Source organism: Macrobrachium rosenbergii, chromosome 8 (genome assembly GCF_040412425.1).
Source record: "Macrobrachium rosenbergii isolate ZJJX-2024 chromosome 8, ASM4041242v1, whole genome shotgun sequence".
In the NCBI taxonomy this organism is placed as follows: Eukaryota; Metazoa; Arthropoda; class Malacostraca; order Decapoda; family Palaemonidae; genus Macrobrachium; species Macrobrachium rosenbergii.
Genome location: NC_089748.1, coordinates 73,764,150 through 73,781,486, shown reverse-complemented (window position 1 = coordinate 73,781,486; position 17,337 = coordinate 73,764,150). Strand labels below are relative to the sequence as shown.

At 37.7% G+C, this 17,337-nt stretch overlaps 1 long non-coding RNA gene across 1 annotated transcript in view; it reads left to right on the top strand.

The window, feature by feature from the left end:
- The first annotated feature begins 14,120 nt into the window (after positions 1–14,120).
- LOC136840995 (uncharacterized) overlaps positions 14,121–17,337 on the top strand; it is a 585,109-nt gene continuing 581,892 nt past the window's right edge. Inside the window, exon 1 of the long non-coding RNA XR_010853812.1 lies at positions 14,121–14,392. This is a non-coding gene — a long non-coding RNA (uncharacterized lncRNA). The remainder of the gene's footprint in view (positions 14,393–17,337) is intronic.

Here is a 17,337-nt window from a genome sequence, read left to right as displayed (position 1 = left end):
CAATAATAATATTTATAAGAAAATGATAAAGTGTTACGTCTTCCCATACCATATGATTCATCAGCTACTTAAAATTTCAAAGAGTTTATTTGGTTTTTGCGTAATTATTCTCTCTCTCTCTCTCTCTCTCTCTCTCTCTCTCTCTCTCTCTCTCTCTCTCTCTCTCTCTCTCTCTCTCTCCACTTTTTAACATTGTTACTACTGCCCCCTGTCTCTGCCTGTAGTTTTGATATTAAATGTATAGCCATCCACGGATATCATTAGGTAGAATATTCAGACTTATAAAACGAAAACTTACAATACCAAGTGAATGAGCATTTTCTATATTAAACCTGGATTTTTATCGCAATTGTCATTTTGTAAAAATATAAGTCAGTTTTCATTAAATGATGCAGTAATCTTAAATTTTCCTTTATTGGCCAAAAACGTTAATATTCACATCTTTAGTTGTAGAAAAAATATGACCATGATCATTAGAGCGAGGGGGATTGGCGTTGGGGGTGGGAGTTTGGGAGAGGGGAGGGGGATGGTACGGGGGTTAGGGAGGGGGAGGGGGTAGGGCTGAGAGTGAGCGAGAGGTTTGGTTTATCGCATGACGGTATTAATTTCTTTGATGCAATAATGGCTGGGTTCTGAGACAAGCTTTCGAACCAATCGCGTGCCCCTCTCACGAACTGCAAGGTAGTAGGTTAGTTTTGCATTATTATCCTCTGCCTCCAAGGGAAATGCATTTTTTCCTGCTTTTCACCCTAAGAACGAGGTTCTTGGTACAGAATGCTTTCTTCTATATTTTACATGGTGACTCTTGCGATCATTTTCCCACGCTGTTAAGCCCTGCCTTGTTCGTCCCTAACTTCATTCAATGCAAAACCTATTTTTTAATACAATATATATTTTATTATATATTATTGGACGACCGATGGAACAAAAAGTTGAATCTCGATTTATATTTTTCTTTTATGGGTAACAGTTCCTCATTGGTTAGGCGTAGTTCCTGGTTGACCGGCTAGTCATTCATAACCAGCTAAATTCACTGATTTGGTACAGCTGCTCGCACTTAGCTGTCAGTGTTCTAACGCTTATTAAAGTTTGTTTTCATGCAACCTTTTTCAGTTAACTGGAGCAGTTTTGTTAGAATCATCAAGGCTACCTCAATATATCAAATCACATTAGGAGACTTCTCAAGTGGTTTCCTGTTATAACAGGCCACATTGTATCACATGTTTTTAACAGGTATTGAGCTAATTCTTTAGTTTAATATTTTTTGTTTGCAAAATAAAATGGGGTTCCTTTGCTCCCATAACTATGATATCTCATTGCCTAAAGCATAAGTGAATCCTCACAATAGGGTTGCATTTATTCATTTGTGGCGCATTAGATCCATCGGCTGGTGGTTAGTGTAGATTAAGCTGGGCTTATGCCAGTAGGGCGCTTTCCCTAAATAAGGTAAGATAAGAAAGAAAGTAGGAGGCCTGGTGTTTATCTCCAGATTCTGACTAACCGACAGAGACGGTTTCTATGAAGATTTTTTCTTCACTTTTATAAATAGGCTTGCTTCGAAGATTTATTTCATTTTTTTAATAATTCCAATGGTGAAGTTAATGAGAAAAGATGAGGCATTTTAACAAAGAGGACAGTTATGTTTGTTATCAGCACCCATGTGGGTGATTGGGTATGGAAAAGCAGACAGGCTGGCAACCAGGCCATTTTGCGTGGCAGGCAAAGTTTTATTGCTGCACTGCCTTACAAGGACATTTTTCAAATATTAGGAAAGATATTATGGATAATTGTCATCTTTCACCGGAGAATTTGGGTGGTCGTAACAAGTAACCAAGTGTTGGAAATTATCAGATCAGCACTTCTAGTGGGGTGTAGTAAGATACCAAGAACATGGAAGACTGCTTTGCCAACTGAGGATTGCTCACACCCGTAATTTGCGTGGATTCCTGATGGCTGAGTTGTCTTAGATATTTTATGACGCTTGTTTGGTCATATTGACTAATATGGCACTTAGTGGTTGTGTGACCTAGTTTCTGGAATTCATCCAAGAGTTTAATTATGTGAAGAGTAGTTACCCTTAATGCAGCTTTCAGAGAGGATGTTGTTTATAGGTATACTAGCTGACCAACCCGACACTGCCCAGGAAAACTCTGAATGAAAACTAATAAACCAACTCTCTCTCTCTCTCTCTCTCTCTCTCTCTCTCTCTCTCTCTCTCTCTCTCTCTCTCTCTCTCCTGTTAAGGTAGTTGCTTCAATTACATTGCCCAGCATTTTTGGTATTTTATATTTCACCCCTTCTCACTCCTCCCCCTTCTTATCGGGGCCGAACTTGGACTTAAAGGGCATTGAGAGTGTCCCCATTTATCTCAGCCACCTTGAACACTGTGGATTAGACATCAATATCAGTCATTTTTTACATTTTATTTTTCACCCCTTCTCACCCGCCTCCCTATCAGGGTTGAATTTGGATTTAAAGGCATCAGGAGTGTCACTATTCATCTCAGCAACCTCAAAAACTATGGATTAGACACTAATATCTGTAATTTTTGGCATTTTATTTTTCACCCCTTCCCACCCCCTTGCTATCGGGGCTGAATTTAGACTTAAAGGGTATCAGGGGTGTCACTGTTCATCTCAGGGACCTCGAAAACTATGGATTAGACACTAATATCTGTCATTTTTGGCGTTTTATTTTTCACCCCTTCTCACCCCCCTTCCTACTGGGGCTGAACTTGGACTTAAAGGGCATTGGGAGCGTTGCTATTCATCTCAGCGAGCTTGAAAACTATGGATTAGACACTAATATCTGTCATTTTTGACGTTTTATTTTTCACCCCTTCTCACACCCCCCTTCCTATCGGGGCTGAACTTGGACTTAAAGGGTATCGGGAGTGTCAGTATTCATCTCAGCGACCTCGAAAGCTATGGATTAGACACTAATATCTGTCATTTTGACATTTATTTTCACCCTTCTCACCCTCCCCCCTGTGGGGCTGAACTCGGACTTAAAGGGTATCGGGAGTGTCACTATTCATCTCAGCGACCTCGAAAACTATGGACTAGAGACTAAAATCTGTCATTTTTTATGTTTTATTTTTCACCCCTTCTCACTCCGCCCTTCCTGGGGCTGAATTTGGACTTAAGGGCATTCGGAGTGTTGCTATTCATCTCAGCAACCTCGAAAACTATGGATTAGACACTAATATATATATATATATATATATAATAAATATATATATATAATATATATATATATATATATATATATATATATATATATAATGCTTATCGTTGATTTTAATTTTATAATTTACTAAATCTTCTCTAATCCTTTTTTCTTTTTTTGTCGACGGCAATATAGTCTTTTGAAGCCTGTTGTCATATTAATGACTGTTTAGGTTGGTTCCATACAAATGGGTTCATATAATAATAATAATAATAATAATAATAATAATAATAATAATAATAATAATAATGCCACATTAGTCTCATCCATCATTCGAAAGTCTTGAACAGTCATTTTGTTCAATCATAAATTAAATTTATTTTAATGACAGGAAGTCTGTTGTAGTGGGAGAAATCTGGCATCATCTTTAATACAGGAAGTAGCCTGCACATGTCCCATTTGCTACGAGGAAGCACCCAGAGTGTGCATGCCTCTGGCAGATGCCAACATTTAGGCGCACATCTAAACAAGGCAAATTATATAATTTCTGCGACCTGACGTCCCTAGGCCGGTTTTTTCACTTAGGGTCGCCATCGAGTAAGGGTACATGCTGGCACGCAGCCGTTGAATTTGAACAACAGCCTTGAACAAGGTTGTAATCCACCGGATCCGCGTGAAATCTCACGGACAAGGAGAACACAGCACCTTCCGTCAACATTCCTCGCAGAGGTAATGATGGATGCTATGATTAAGGTGCAAGCGTAGAGGCTTAGGATTCCTCAAGGTCGAAACAGTTCAGATAAAACCAAATTATTATTGGTGATACCGTGTGCAAACACTTGCAAACAAGGCAGTAGAATACGTGGCCTCCTTGCAATTTCGTTGCCGGGTGTAATGCAAGCATGACCCTACACAGGCAACGTTTTTAGCAACTAATTTAGCTGAACTCGATCGAGAAATGGATACTATGTAAAATGTGACGGAATAAGGAAAAATCAGCTTTATTACTTCAGGCGGACTCCATATTTACCGTTCGTTTCAAATTCTGGAGCAGCATATTGCCATGAGCGAGTCATTATTTTAATAAACGTGATTTTTTTAGATTCTAATGTCGTTTTTTTTGTTATCACTGTTAAAAAATAAATGAGTTGAATAATAACTTCATAGAATGAGCATCATATAATCTCCATGCGCTTAGTACTTTCAGTTGCTGCGTTAGATACTGTATATAACGCTATATGGTTAGTCTGTGGCCAAAATCCCCATGGCAAGATGAACTGTGTTTCAGCCCTTGAGAGAGGCCTGTGAATAATACGTACCAACAGTAGCTCCATCATGAGTCTTACCGGTGGCAGAAACACCATCAGAAGTTGTTGACGAGAATTAGCGGTACAGTTTTTTTTTGAGAATAATTATGGCCATGATCAATAGACAGGCAAGTGAAGATTCACACTTTATCTCTATATATTCATTCCACGCCATTACGTTTCTCTACTTTTAAATCGGTATAGTTGTAAAAACATCATTCTTATTGAGTGGTCTAAATATTTAACTTGGTCTTCAAACACTTGCAGTAGATATTAATCTGGAGTGAGGAAGAAAAAAAGAAGAGTAACATGTGTGTTTATGTAAATTAGAGTCATAAGTATTCTCATGTTTATGTACTTCGGCTTTCGTGAAGAAACGTACGCATAAACAAACACGCAAACATTTAGGCGTTTATCAGCACATGCTCAATTCATGTGTATATATAGATATGCTTGTAGCGCATCTGCGCAGCCGAAAGGCAAAAGCACATGCATATAAGCTTATCTGTGTTGCAAAGAAGATATTATTCTCTCTTGGGCAGCAAGCGCACAAACTCCCCTGGTGCAGCCAAAATTACCTAGTAGGTTCACGTCATATATGTCTCTGCTAATTGTTTACGTCTTCGTCAATCTCTCTTAACGGACCCATTATTTGTCTTTTAAAAGCGACTCGACTCGCAATGCGATACCCGACCGCACTATAATCAAAAACAATATAAGAGAAGACGGATAAGTCATCTTCCTAATCGTCGAGGTCAAGAGCTTTTGGCTCCGTTGATTTATAGCACGACAAAACCGCTTCTTTTTGTGCCCTGACTTGTAAACAAGTTGATGATTAATAGCCAGTATGCTTCCAGTATCCACAGATATGCTGGAGAGAGAGAGAGAGAGAGAGAGAGAGAGAGAGAGAGAGAGAGGGCAGGCCTGTTCTTGACTATTTATAGAGTGAAATGGATGATGAATATGGCACATACTCTCTCTCTCTCTCTCTCTCTCTCTCTCTCTCTCTCTCTCTCTCTCTCTCTTCTATAACTTGCTGCCCTCACGGGATAAAGAAACAAAATATTTTTATGTAGAATATATAGACTACGGTACGCTCAAATGGCCTCTTTGCATGGCAACGGCATATAAGTTGCCCCGACCTCCCCGTCCCACTAACCTTGGTCATCTTTCATCAAATTGTATCTTGTGACAGGAACTGATGCATATATATATATATATATATATATATATATATATATATATATATATATATATATATATATATATATATGTATTTATATATATATACACAATATTTTGGATGAGTTGGTAGACCAATACCCTTTACGTCTTGCGCGCTACCCACTAAAATTGACCACTAGGTAATTACGTCATTATTTAGGTGAACAGAGGCGGATTTTAATGGCATGCAAAGTTTCATTGGCCTTAATTCAAATGATGATGTGTTTAGATAAAGGCAAATATTCCTTCTCTCAACAGCAAGTTTAACTTTGAACTTCAAGTAGCTTCGAGAATAGAGGGAAATGCGGGACTTGCAGAATCGTCAGCATTTGAGTTTATGATCATGAAACCTTAAGAAAATCACGAAAGACAGGATGGTCGGGGAGAAGCTTCTTGGCTTGTGTCAGGAATTCTAATAGCAGATAGGAATCTGTAATCTGCTGTGAAGAAATAAGGTTGACATAAGAATGACAACAGGAACGTTGTTTTAAACTGTACGGGCACTTTCATAAAAATAATGTAGATTATAAGAGACAGTTTATCGCAGCACAACTGACAATGAAGAATTCAGTATGATGAGGTATGTGAGATTTTAAGTATTTTAAACAATCGTGAGGTTAAGAGAGGTAGCTAGTGCTGTGGAACTTTTCTAGACGGGGTGTTCATCCACGATTCAGCAGTTCAAGTATGAATGAGGCAGTGATCACTTGCTTTCTTTCCTGGGATTTATCCCTTGTTAAGGGAAATGGCTTGATGTTGACATGTATGTATGTGTATACACACACACATATATACATATATAGATATATATGTATATGTATATATATACACTGTAAATATATTTACAGTGTGTAAAGTAAATAATCACTTACGAGTGCCCGTGGAAGCATCTTGCGCACGTATCGTGTCTGCAGTAGCGTGGTGGAAATGCTTCTAAAAGAAGCAAAGCATGAAGTGCTTTTCTTGCAGAGAAATGAAGACCAAGGGACGTCTCTCCTCTTTTCTTGCGTCTTTTAACAACAGTCATTCGTGGATTGCATAGTTCGGTGCTTGTATCCCCCTGCTGCCAAGCTGTAGAATTTTCTTCTCATTTCCGTTTTCCCTAATCTTTAAGAGTATGGTCTGTCGTTGCTCGCGACGTCTTTTTTCCTTGATGCTTTCTGTCCATTGTTTCCCTTCGGTCCTAAGTGAGATTTGGGAGGTTAAATCGTCCCATTGTTTTCTGAATTGGAAGAACATTCAAGCGCCCTTGTCATGCTGTTGGAATTCCATTGACTGTCTCCACAGCCGGGTGCATTGGCGCCTACAGTCCAGATGCTTGGAGTCATTGGACTGGAACGTTTAATGATGAAAGCTGATCGAATTCTACGTTGCGTTTGCCAAAGTGCCCTTTATATGATTTTATTTTTGTATCTGTGTTTATTTGTATGGCGTATATAGTCATTGTGTTTTTGTTCTTAAATTCCTTTGCAGTAATATTTTTAATCAGGATTTCGTCACTGAAAAAATAAGTAATTGTAACAAAGCATTGTTTCTGTTTGCTTAGACGTTTGAAGAGGAAGAGCGAGAATGACAAGTAAGGCTTAATTATATTACTACCTAATAAGTGACAGGTGGAACATGAGAATTGTTTTTTATCTGTGGGAATGATAAACAACTGAGTATTATTGTTAAGTAAAGTAAACAAACATACACCCGGTAGTGGTCTACGGTGCATAATTAAGACAGGTGATGAATGTCGGAAAGGTGATTACAGTATTACCTTCGAGCGATTTCAGCGTCAGTAATCAGAGTGGAGTACCGAGTTGTCCCAACTTGATAACAATAATTTCGAGACTCTGTAAATTAACGATGACTAACTAATTATCTGCTTGGGTTCAGTATATTAATATACTGTGTTCGCGGTGGTTAATTTGTAAGGATTTCCCCCAGCGATTTATTTCTGTCATGATAATACGACAGTTAATGGTTGGATGTTACGGAAATTAGTTTTAAGGCTATCTTGATTTTTTGCCTCCTCTGGAAATTCCAATTAGATGGCTTCTTTTAATAGGTTTTCATAGGGACGAGTGATATGTTATGATGTAATTGCAATTTGTTTAATTTTTGGTGATTTCTACATTCTTATTATGGGACGTGGCTCTCTATACGCACAAGGTGTGTATGTGCGTGTGTGTTTATTTAAAATAAAACACGAAGTTTTGGAATTCATTAATTTCAGCAAATGGGTGTCTTAACTACTTTAGTCACTCACATGGATTTTTGCATGTGTGGTAATTCCCCAGAGAAGTTCATCATCTGTATAAAATGATGAAGAAAGGATTGAATTTTAAAGAGTGGACGAAGAAAGGGATATGGTGTTGGCGTTTGTTTAACATAAACTCAGCTCCGGGCTTGATGTTGTATTCCTCTCCTCCTCCTCCTCCTCCTCCTCCTCCTCCGTTGGAGAGGAAAGGACATTTTATAGGATGAACGGCAATCATATCATTGGTACATTACAAAGGTCCTCCCTTCCTCGCCTTTTCTTCTTCATCCTTTGCTGAATCTCACAGTGTCTCCTCTCCTTAATGATTTGTCATATTATGCATTAGTCTCGGTAATCACGTCAAAAGTTCAATGTATCTTCCATCTTTCATTTCCCTTCATTGTTGAAAAAGATATCCCAAATTACTGTAATGACTTGGTGTGTTGTTTTATGTTTGGAGAATATATCTGTTTATCTATCTGCCTTGGTATTATAAATAGATAGATAAGCACACAAAATCAACTACAAGCACAATTGCCTGCCTGCACCTACCTGAGTTTCATTTTGTTTGTTGCCTTGCTGAACTGAGATCCTGTCTTCTGAACCTTTTCTTTTTCTGTCTTTCATTTATTTATTCTGTTTATCTCCTGCCATTTCCCGTCCTCCTGTGGCGGCGCTACACTAAATACATGTCTCTCCCTAAGTAGCAGGCTGCTGTTTATATTAAGTTTAATTTACCTGCCCCGTTGATAACCAATTAACCTGGGTAAGCGAAACAATATCATTATCTTGGCCTGCTTGCTGCAGAAAGCTGCTGCGAGGAATTGCAATCAACTTGACTAAAGATGTTGCATCCATCACAATTACTGTTGCAATTCTCCCAAAGGGCTTTGTCATGCTTGCAACCGACAACCCAATTGCAGGACTTTTAAGCTTAGGGACCGGGAAAGGTGGAGATCAATGTTTTCGATTGGGGGAAAGGGGCCGGGAGGTGAAGGGGTGAGGCTTTTAATTTATGCCCAACCCCTCCACCCCCACCTCCACCTCCACCTCCACCCCTGAAAAAAAAAAGTCAGGGTAAGGAATAGAGTTTGTTTGAGGAGCGGGTTTTGGAGTGATGATGCATTTGATGATAAATCCACATCCTCGGTTTAGTGATGAGATCGTGTGGTTTGAAGACGACGTTGTTGTTGCAGCAAACGCTGATGCGATTCAGAAAGAGAAAGGAATTATGTTGCTGTCATTTCCTTGCCAGTCGCGGTTGCGGTACAGAAATATAACTGATTTGAATTTCACATTGACCGTGCTTGATCGCCCTGCCAATTAAGATGAAACACGTTTTCCATAAACTGCAGTCAAGATAGAAGAAAATTTGTTAGAATGTAATATACAGTTGTGGTACGCTGCATTCATGATATTCTGTATCATGTAAGTTTTTAATTTCACTTCATAGCCTTCACTGAGGGCTATAAAGAATAGTCACGATACTTGTAGGTGAGGATGAAATGAGACTTTTCTTGAGTATAAATCTGGATATATTGCTAAAGGTATACTGAATCTAAATTTTACACAGAGTTTAGGTAAATTAGGTTCCTTCTGGATCTTCTGACAGATTACCAGTCTGGTTTGGTGCGGTTATTTCAACGTCAGATAATATCAGCAGAATTAATGCGTTACAGCTGTAGCTTCAAATTTTTGTTGGTTAGCCTTAGGGTAGAGCCCAAAGCCTTATGATTTAGATCTGATGAGTCACTCTCGGCTTATTAGTAAATAATAATTTTGCAAGCATTGTTTCATTGTTTAACACTTAGAGGAGTACTTGGGCTCAAGTCTGTTGGTATAACTGCTGTAATTCTGTCACTGTCTTGCTAGCAAATTGGAATCCGTAACCGGTTGCTTAGGCATTAACTTCACAACTACAACTAAAGAAGCCAAAGTCAAGATTTTGAAACCTGAGAACATGAACATCAATGACTTCAGATTTTATGAGCTTGTCGTCAATAAACTGTGCAGCCAGCTATATATAGTTGTAATACCACCCTAGCAGCGTCTATAGTGGCATAGCTTGAGAAGCGATATATTACGGAACGAAATTTTGTGGGTCCCTTCTTTTCCATCATAAAAAGCACTGTAATTTAGGAGCAAGAAGACATAAGGCCTCCGAATCATTTAGAGATTAGTGCCCCCTCCAAGATTTTCTGATGGTCAGGAATTAGGACTTGCCTTCAAAGTCATCTTATTCTTCTCCTGATCTGTTTACTTTTAGTTTTTTCTTTTCGTATCGAGAACTGACACTTGTATTAAATAATCCGTCAGTGATTCAATAAGTCTTTAATTATTCCCTTATAGTGTATGACCTTAGTGAATCTGAGATCTTTATGATAACTAATTTTTAAGATAAAGATAAAGATAAAAGGAAAAGTAAGAGATTGAAACCCCAACTTGTACCATCTTTATTTTTTCATTAGAATACAAATCAACAGAACTCGTTTATTTCAAAGAGGAAACGTGATAAAAAGAACAGGAAGCTTTTCAGACTAAAATAAAGAATAAATTTTGTCGAGGAGCAGTAAGAATTTTAAATGGAATCTGTGTATTTGAAGTAAGGGGAACAAGAAGAATCTTCTGAGGTGAGGGTTGAGAGAGGGGAGAGCTTTTAGGTGAAGGAAATGAGGGGTCGCTCTGGCAGGGGAACGAAAAACGATAGAACAATAACACGGGTCCCTTACTCCTGAAATAGCGCAAAATAGTCCTCTTCCTCTTACGGATTCTTCTACGGCTTCTCCCCTTGTCCTTTCATATATAAAATAGAGCCCCCAGCAATATTATGTACAATCAAAGCGCGCTGGCGACTCCGCTGTTGACAAAAATGTTGGTAAGACCCAACACTAGAGGAAACAAGTGCAAGATTTCCACCTTTTCAAAGAAAGGATTTCCTCGTCTTATTGAAGTCTCTCCTTGGTGTATGGGCGTCCAAGGGTCTACCCATACACACTCGTGACAAAAGGTAAGGGTTTCTTTGGGGACTTTTAAGGAAATTTATTCATCGCGAGGGAGAGAGAGAGAGAGAGAGAGAGAGAGAAGCATAAACGGGAAGTGTTTTCTGTCCCCCGTTTTGATGTTTCTAAAGATACGTCAAGAGCTCGCAAACGAGTAACCCACACAAATGAATTGGATAATGAACAAAAAAAAAAAAAAAATCTCGAGGACTTTTAAAAGGCGTAATGGCACTACTAACTCTTGAATAAAAATACGTCAGGCTTTGTTGAATTTAATGAAGAAGTGTAAATCTTTTGATGTGTTTCACACCGAAGGAAATGCCCTCGTACACTGAATATAAAACTCATTTCTCTTGGATTTGTTTTTCGTTTTTTCTCCAAGACTTAAAACGTTATGATACATTTTTACTTTATCCCTTATGTGCTGCGTATCTCTTAGAAACGTGGCCTTGTGTATTTGTGAGTGCTTTTAGATAGAGAAAAAATATCTTTTGATCGTGCAAATGGTTCTAAAAAAAAACTACAGTTCAGATGGGTTATCTTAGGGCTATTAACTTTAGGATTATGTTCCTCTTTGAACGTTGTGCCTGCAGCGGTCTCTTTTATCTCCAGTGGAATAGTGGATTTCAGAAAATTTAATTAGTTGTTCGGGCCCTGATGATATACAGTAGGGTCTTAATGCGTGTTTGTGGCGCGAACGCACCTAAGGTTGAAATTATATTTTCGAGAATCCAGCACAGTTCGTTGTAGTTGATGTACGCGGCATATAAGTGTTTATTTAATCAAAGTAGTATTTTTAACAAAGGCAAGACGAGCGCCCCTTTCATAATTTCAAAGCATCGTTTAGTTTGTTATGAGAGAGAGAGAGAGAGAGAGAGAGAGAGAGAGGAAAAACTTTCATAATTACAGCTTCTTCTCAAATGTTAAAACTAAGATTTACTTAACTCAGTCCCTTTATCCGTTTCCAGAACCCAATAGATCCGCTTTGGACTACGTAATATATTGTGCCCAGGAAAAAGGGATGTTGCTAGAGAAGATATCATATGGGAAATACTTTTGGTATTTATAGAAATAAAAGATTTTACTTATAGGCATTCAAGTGCATTTTATTTCTGCTTTTTCATTTTATTGCCATCATATTTTCGAAGAAATAAATTTTTAATGCCATGGTATAGGTACCAAGATTTGGTACAATAATCGAGTCCTTAAGTATCGTACCTTTCCATACTATGTACAATATCGTACGTTCCGTATGATATTGTTTTTCAGGGCCCCTCTTAATTTCTATTAATTTTTTTTTATAATTTTACAAACTCCCCAAATAAAATACTTCCATCGGACTAAAGGCTGTTTTGTGAAGACTTTGAGTGGACACATTCATTGTTCGATTCCGCCATGGAATCATGCGATTTTCCGAATTTTCATCATGAAATCACTTCGTTTATGGTACATATAACTCATTGTTACTCATTGTTAGAGTTCGTCAGATTAGTCACCATATGATATCGTACAGGAACAATGCTAGGTTTCATCCTGAATAATATTGATTGGCGCATATCACTCTGATATGTTTCCCCTTGTACTAGCCACAAAACATCATACTTTATAGTGAAATCGCCTATCGTTTTTAACACTGAACATATAAAGTACACAAGTGTAAACAGTCCTGATAAGTGGTGAGGTCTGCATTTACTGAAACCACAGAAATAGAGGAATGGAGATAGATACATTTTATAAAAGAGCAGCAAAATATGTTTTGTCACAAGTGCATGAGGGAGTATAATCTAGCATTATAGGCTAACAAACAACATTCAGTATTATTCATAACAGGATCTAGCAGTTTCTCGGTACAATATCATATGATGACCATCCTGACGAAATCTAACAATGAACATGAAGCGTAACGAGGTGATTTCATGATGGAATTTGGAAATTCGCATGATTACTACGATGACGATTGCATGACAAAATCTAATAACTCACGTGTCCATTTATTATATATATATATATATATATATATATATATATATATATATATATATATGTGTGTGTGTGTGTGTGTGTGTGTGTGTCTAATATATATATTATATATATATATATATATATCTATGTATATATATATATATATATATATCATATACAGTATATATGTGTATGTATATATCTATGTATGTATATACATATATATTCATATATATGTATGTATATACATGCATACATATATTATTTATTTATGTATTATGTATTATATATATACAGTATATATATATATATATATATATATATATATAAATATATATATATATTCCAAGTACTTTAAAAATAAATCCGACTATGAAGCTTTTGCAATGACATCTGAACGGACTCATGAGTTATCAGATTTTGTCATGCAATCGCCATTGTAGTAGTCATGCGAATTTCCAGATTCCATCATGAAATCACCTCCTTACGCTTCATGTTCATTTATATATATATATATATATATATATATATATATATATATATATATATATATATATATATATATATATATATAATATATATATATATATAAGCCAATTCAATGTTTTATTATAGATATGCAGTAAAACAAATGATAGTGTGTAGCCTACGGCATGCGAGTGAAAAACGATATTTTGGAAGCCGACGTACTGGCAATGGAAGCAGATAATTCTGAAAACGCAAGCGATTAATATACACACTTTACTAGTTATTGTCTTTAAACATTCTTCAGATTTGGCGCTGAGAAACATAGCATGCGCACTGCCACATCTCTGATCTTTTATCTCGGGTCAAGGATGGGTATTTGATTTTAATGTTCCTGTCATTTAAGAGCTTCATGTCCTTTTTTAGTACGAATGGTAGAAGATGCTTCCCGAGAAGTCTATCATATTCGAGCACAGGAAATTGTTCAAAGTTCCTTTTAATTTTTAAAATCCAAATTTGTTGTTAAATGTTTTGACATTTTTGTAAAAAGTTAAAGGAAGTGTTGTTTTGCGTTTGAGTAAATATGAAATCCAGGAGGTTTTTTTTGAAGAGAGTAGCCTACTAAAAAAATCAATTTTGCATATTAGCATATTTCAAAATTTAATTACTTGATATATCAGTACAAAAGCCTAAAATTATCCTTACGTTTTATATTGCTTATTGAAAGAGAGACAAGGCCGGCAACGAGCTGCGGAACAAGTTATCGGCAGCGACCTCAAATGACTGTCCAGTGTCCACAACCCTAGCGGTGAAAAAATAGCGAGGCAAGCTGGAATTGTGAATGGTTTGTGACACTCTCTTGGTGCTCACCTTTGGTGTACATTTTATGCGTGAGATCTTGTGTGACTTTGAAAAACTGAACTCAGTCTTGCGTTAAAGCACTTCAAACAACGATAGTCTGGTAGTAGAGTTCCAAGCAATTATTGGTAACTGGGCTAGACTGTAGCTCTACTTGTATGAAGGTAAGAATTGCCGCAATATTTTGGTTTCTGATAATTTTGAACATCATCAGGGTAGTATTACCATTTAAGCTATTGATAAAATATTTAGTTAAGTCTTTAGTTTAGCTGTACTTTTAGACCTAATTTCAAGGAATGCTACAAGATCAAGAGACCCTACCGGCACAACTCCTTGGGGGGTAGCGCCATCAGTGCACCTCATGCAGTGCGGTAAAATTGCAGTAAAAGGCAACATGGCCAAATGGCAAGGAAATACACTTTTCTAGGTCATTTTGATATGTTTCGCACAAATTTCACATTAAAATGAGTCGGAAATTGATAGTTTCTTAGAAATGCCTGGATTATTTTCTCCCACTTAACACTTTTAGGGGTTCTGATACTGGCGGTGCATGTTTGTTGTTGGCCAAATGGAATGTCCCCTTGCCGTGTTTAGTACTGGCCCAGGGGGCGTGGCTGTTGGGTACCCATACATTACCAAGTTATTGCGCTTGCCGGACGGGATATGAACCTTATTTTTTCGTCCTTTGGTCATGCATAAGTTAGGGACTGTGACCTGGGTAGTCGAGTTACAAGATAGGGTTAGGGGCTGTGACCTGGCTACTTCTGTGAGAGGTTAGGTTAGGTTAGGTTGTGGGGTTTCACTGATATGAAATATGTTATTCTGATTGATTTTGATGTGTTAAGCTAATGAATTTCACCTTTAATTTCGTCGGAAATTGATGGTTTTTGGTCCCTTATGTACGGGGTTGGCTTAAAACCGTTAATTTCCGACGAAATTGAAGGTGAAATTCATACAAAACACATCAAAATCAGTCAGAAAAACATATTTCTTTGTTATTGTGGCGTGTTGCCTCTTACTGCAATAATACCTGCAGTGCACTGTGGGCATTGCTAAAGAATCTTTGCAGCGTCCGTTCGGCCCCTAGCAGCAGCTACTTTTACTATACCTCCGTTCATATTCTCTTTATTCTGTCGTACTTCCCACCCTCTCCCCTAACAATTGTTTCATTGCGCAACTGCGAGGTTTTCCTCCTGTTACACTTACAACCTCCTTTAGTCTCAATTTTCCTTTCAGCACTGAATGACTTCATAGGCCCCAGTGCCTTACCTCTGGCGTATATCTTATATTCCAATTCCTACCAGCACAAAGCTCCCATGATGGTGGGCAAACAAACAAGGTTTAATGGCAGCCAATCGTGTCCAGGGCAGAAGATACTTTTTGCAGTAGAAGTGGAGGTGAGTTGGGCACGGAGTTTCCACAGCTTATGGCCAGTTCAAAAACAGATCAAAGATCTATTTCAACAGGGACATGACCTAACCTAACCATCTGTTAACCGTAATATTTACCCCGTTTCGCGTTTTTTTTTTTATGTTAATCTTATTGTTTGTGTTTATGATATTTGCAGTCTTTTGTTCATGTTTTTATGTTCACCCCTAAGGAGCTACAACTAAACATGGCACTCATTTTGCATATAAACAGATAATTGCCTAACCAGAGGAGTGCGGTACCTGTCTTCAGTTTTATTGGGATTTGTTCCTTAGCCCGGATGCGTGGGCTTTGGCACCCTCCCTCCCATCCCAAGATGTGATAGTGTATAGTAGAACATGTGTTTAATTATTCTGCACTATAACTCACCATTTGCCTAACATTAAATCTTGTTTGTGTGGCATTGCTGCTATCTTGGCTTGGGATTGTATAATTTTCATTAGCTTAGTAAGATATATAATGTCTATTAACAAATATCATTAACAAATATCCTTCCCAACCCCAGATGTCATAGTGCACAGTAGATCATGTGTTTAACAATTCTGCATTATAACTCACCATTGGCCTACCATTAAGTCTTGTTTGTGTGGCGCTGTGTTATATTTGCTTAGGATTAAATTGGTTTAGTTAACGCAGTAAAATATATATTCCCTACTAACAAATAGTGTGCTACTTTGCCTTGTTATGTAAACGTCACCTACTCCAAGGTGCTAGTACTAAACACTGTATGGTAAACATAAAGTAGACGGACGGACGAAAATATCGTTTATTAATATAATTTGTCGACCAAACAATATAGGAATGGGTGTATATAATACTTTGATCCCCGAGGGGCTAGTACTAAACACAGCATCCCAAGGAGCGTCCGCCATCTTTAGTACTAGCACCTCGGAGTAGTTGACGCATAGGTAAGCCAAAGTAGCTCCCAAATAGTTACGACAGTTTAAAGTGTTTCAGGGGTAATGTTATGCATAATGGAGAGGCATAGTCATTAAAGAAGTATTTCAACAGGGATACAACCCAGCTTAACTGCAACGTATGGCAATGAAACCCTGACATGGACAGGATCATCATTCCACACCTCCCCTCCCGCCCCTCGGTGCCATTGTGCATGGCAGAATGTGTGGTCACCTATTCTATAATGCTACAGATAAGAAGGCATGTATTAGGTTAGGTTATGATAGGTACCACTGGTAATTGTTGCATTTATTTCAAGGAATTTATAGTGGCAAATTTTTTTCTGGACATTTGTTGTGGTACTGTTACCATTGAAAATGCATAAAAACTCGGTTAATTTTTTGCATTTGTTTTCTAATGTTTTAACAGTTAATATCATTTCTGTAAGCAAATTGATGTTTTAGTGGGTAATTGGGTAGATCTAAGCCAGCTGGCCGCGATGAGTTAGGCTATGGTAGTTGACGTTTTTCTATAGAACTTTACCTGCTGAACAACAATTTAAAGTAATGTTTTGTCGCTCGGCTGTAATTAAGCTGTAAATTATCTTAAAACTGTAGCTGACAGTAAAGGGGACCCACTGGGAATCAGGGTTTTGGGTGTGGTAGAACCCTTTTGAGAATAGCTAACAGTAAGAGGGATCTGTTGGGAATTCAGGGTTTTTGGTGGGGTGAATAACTTGGGAAAATGTTTGGGCACCTTATTGTTGTATTCCGTGTTATATATG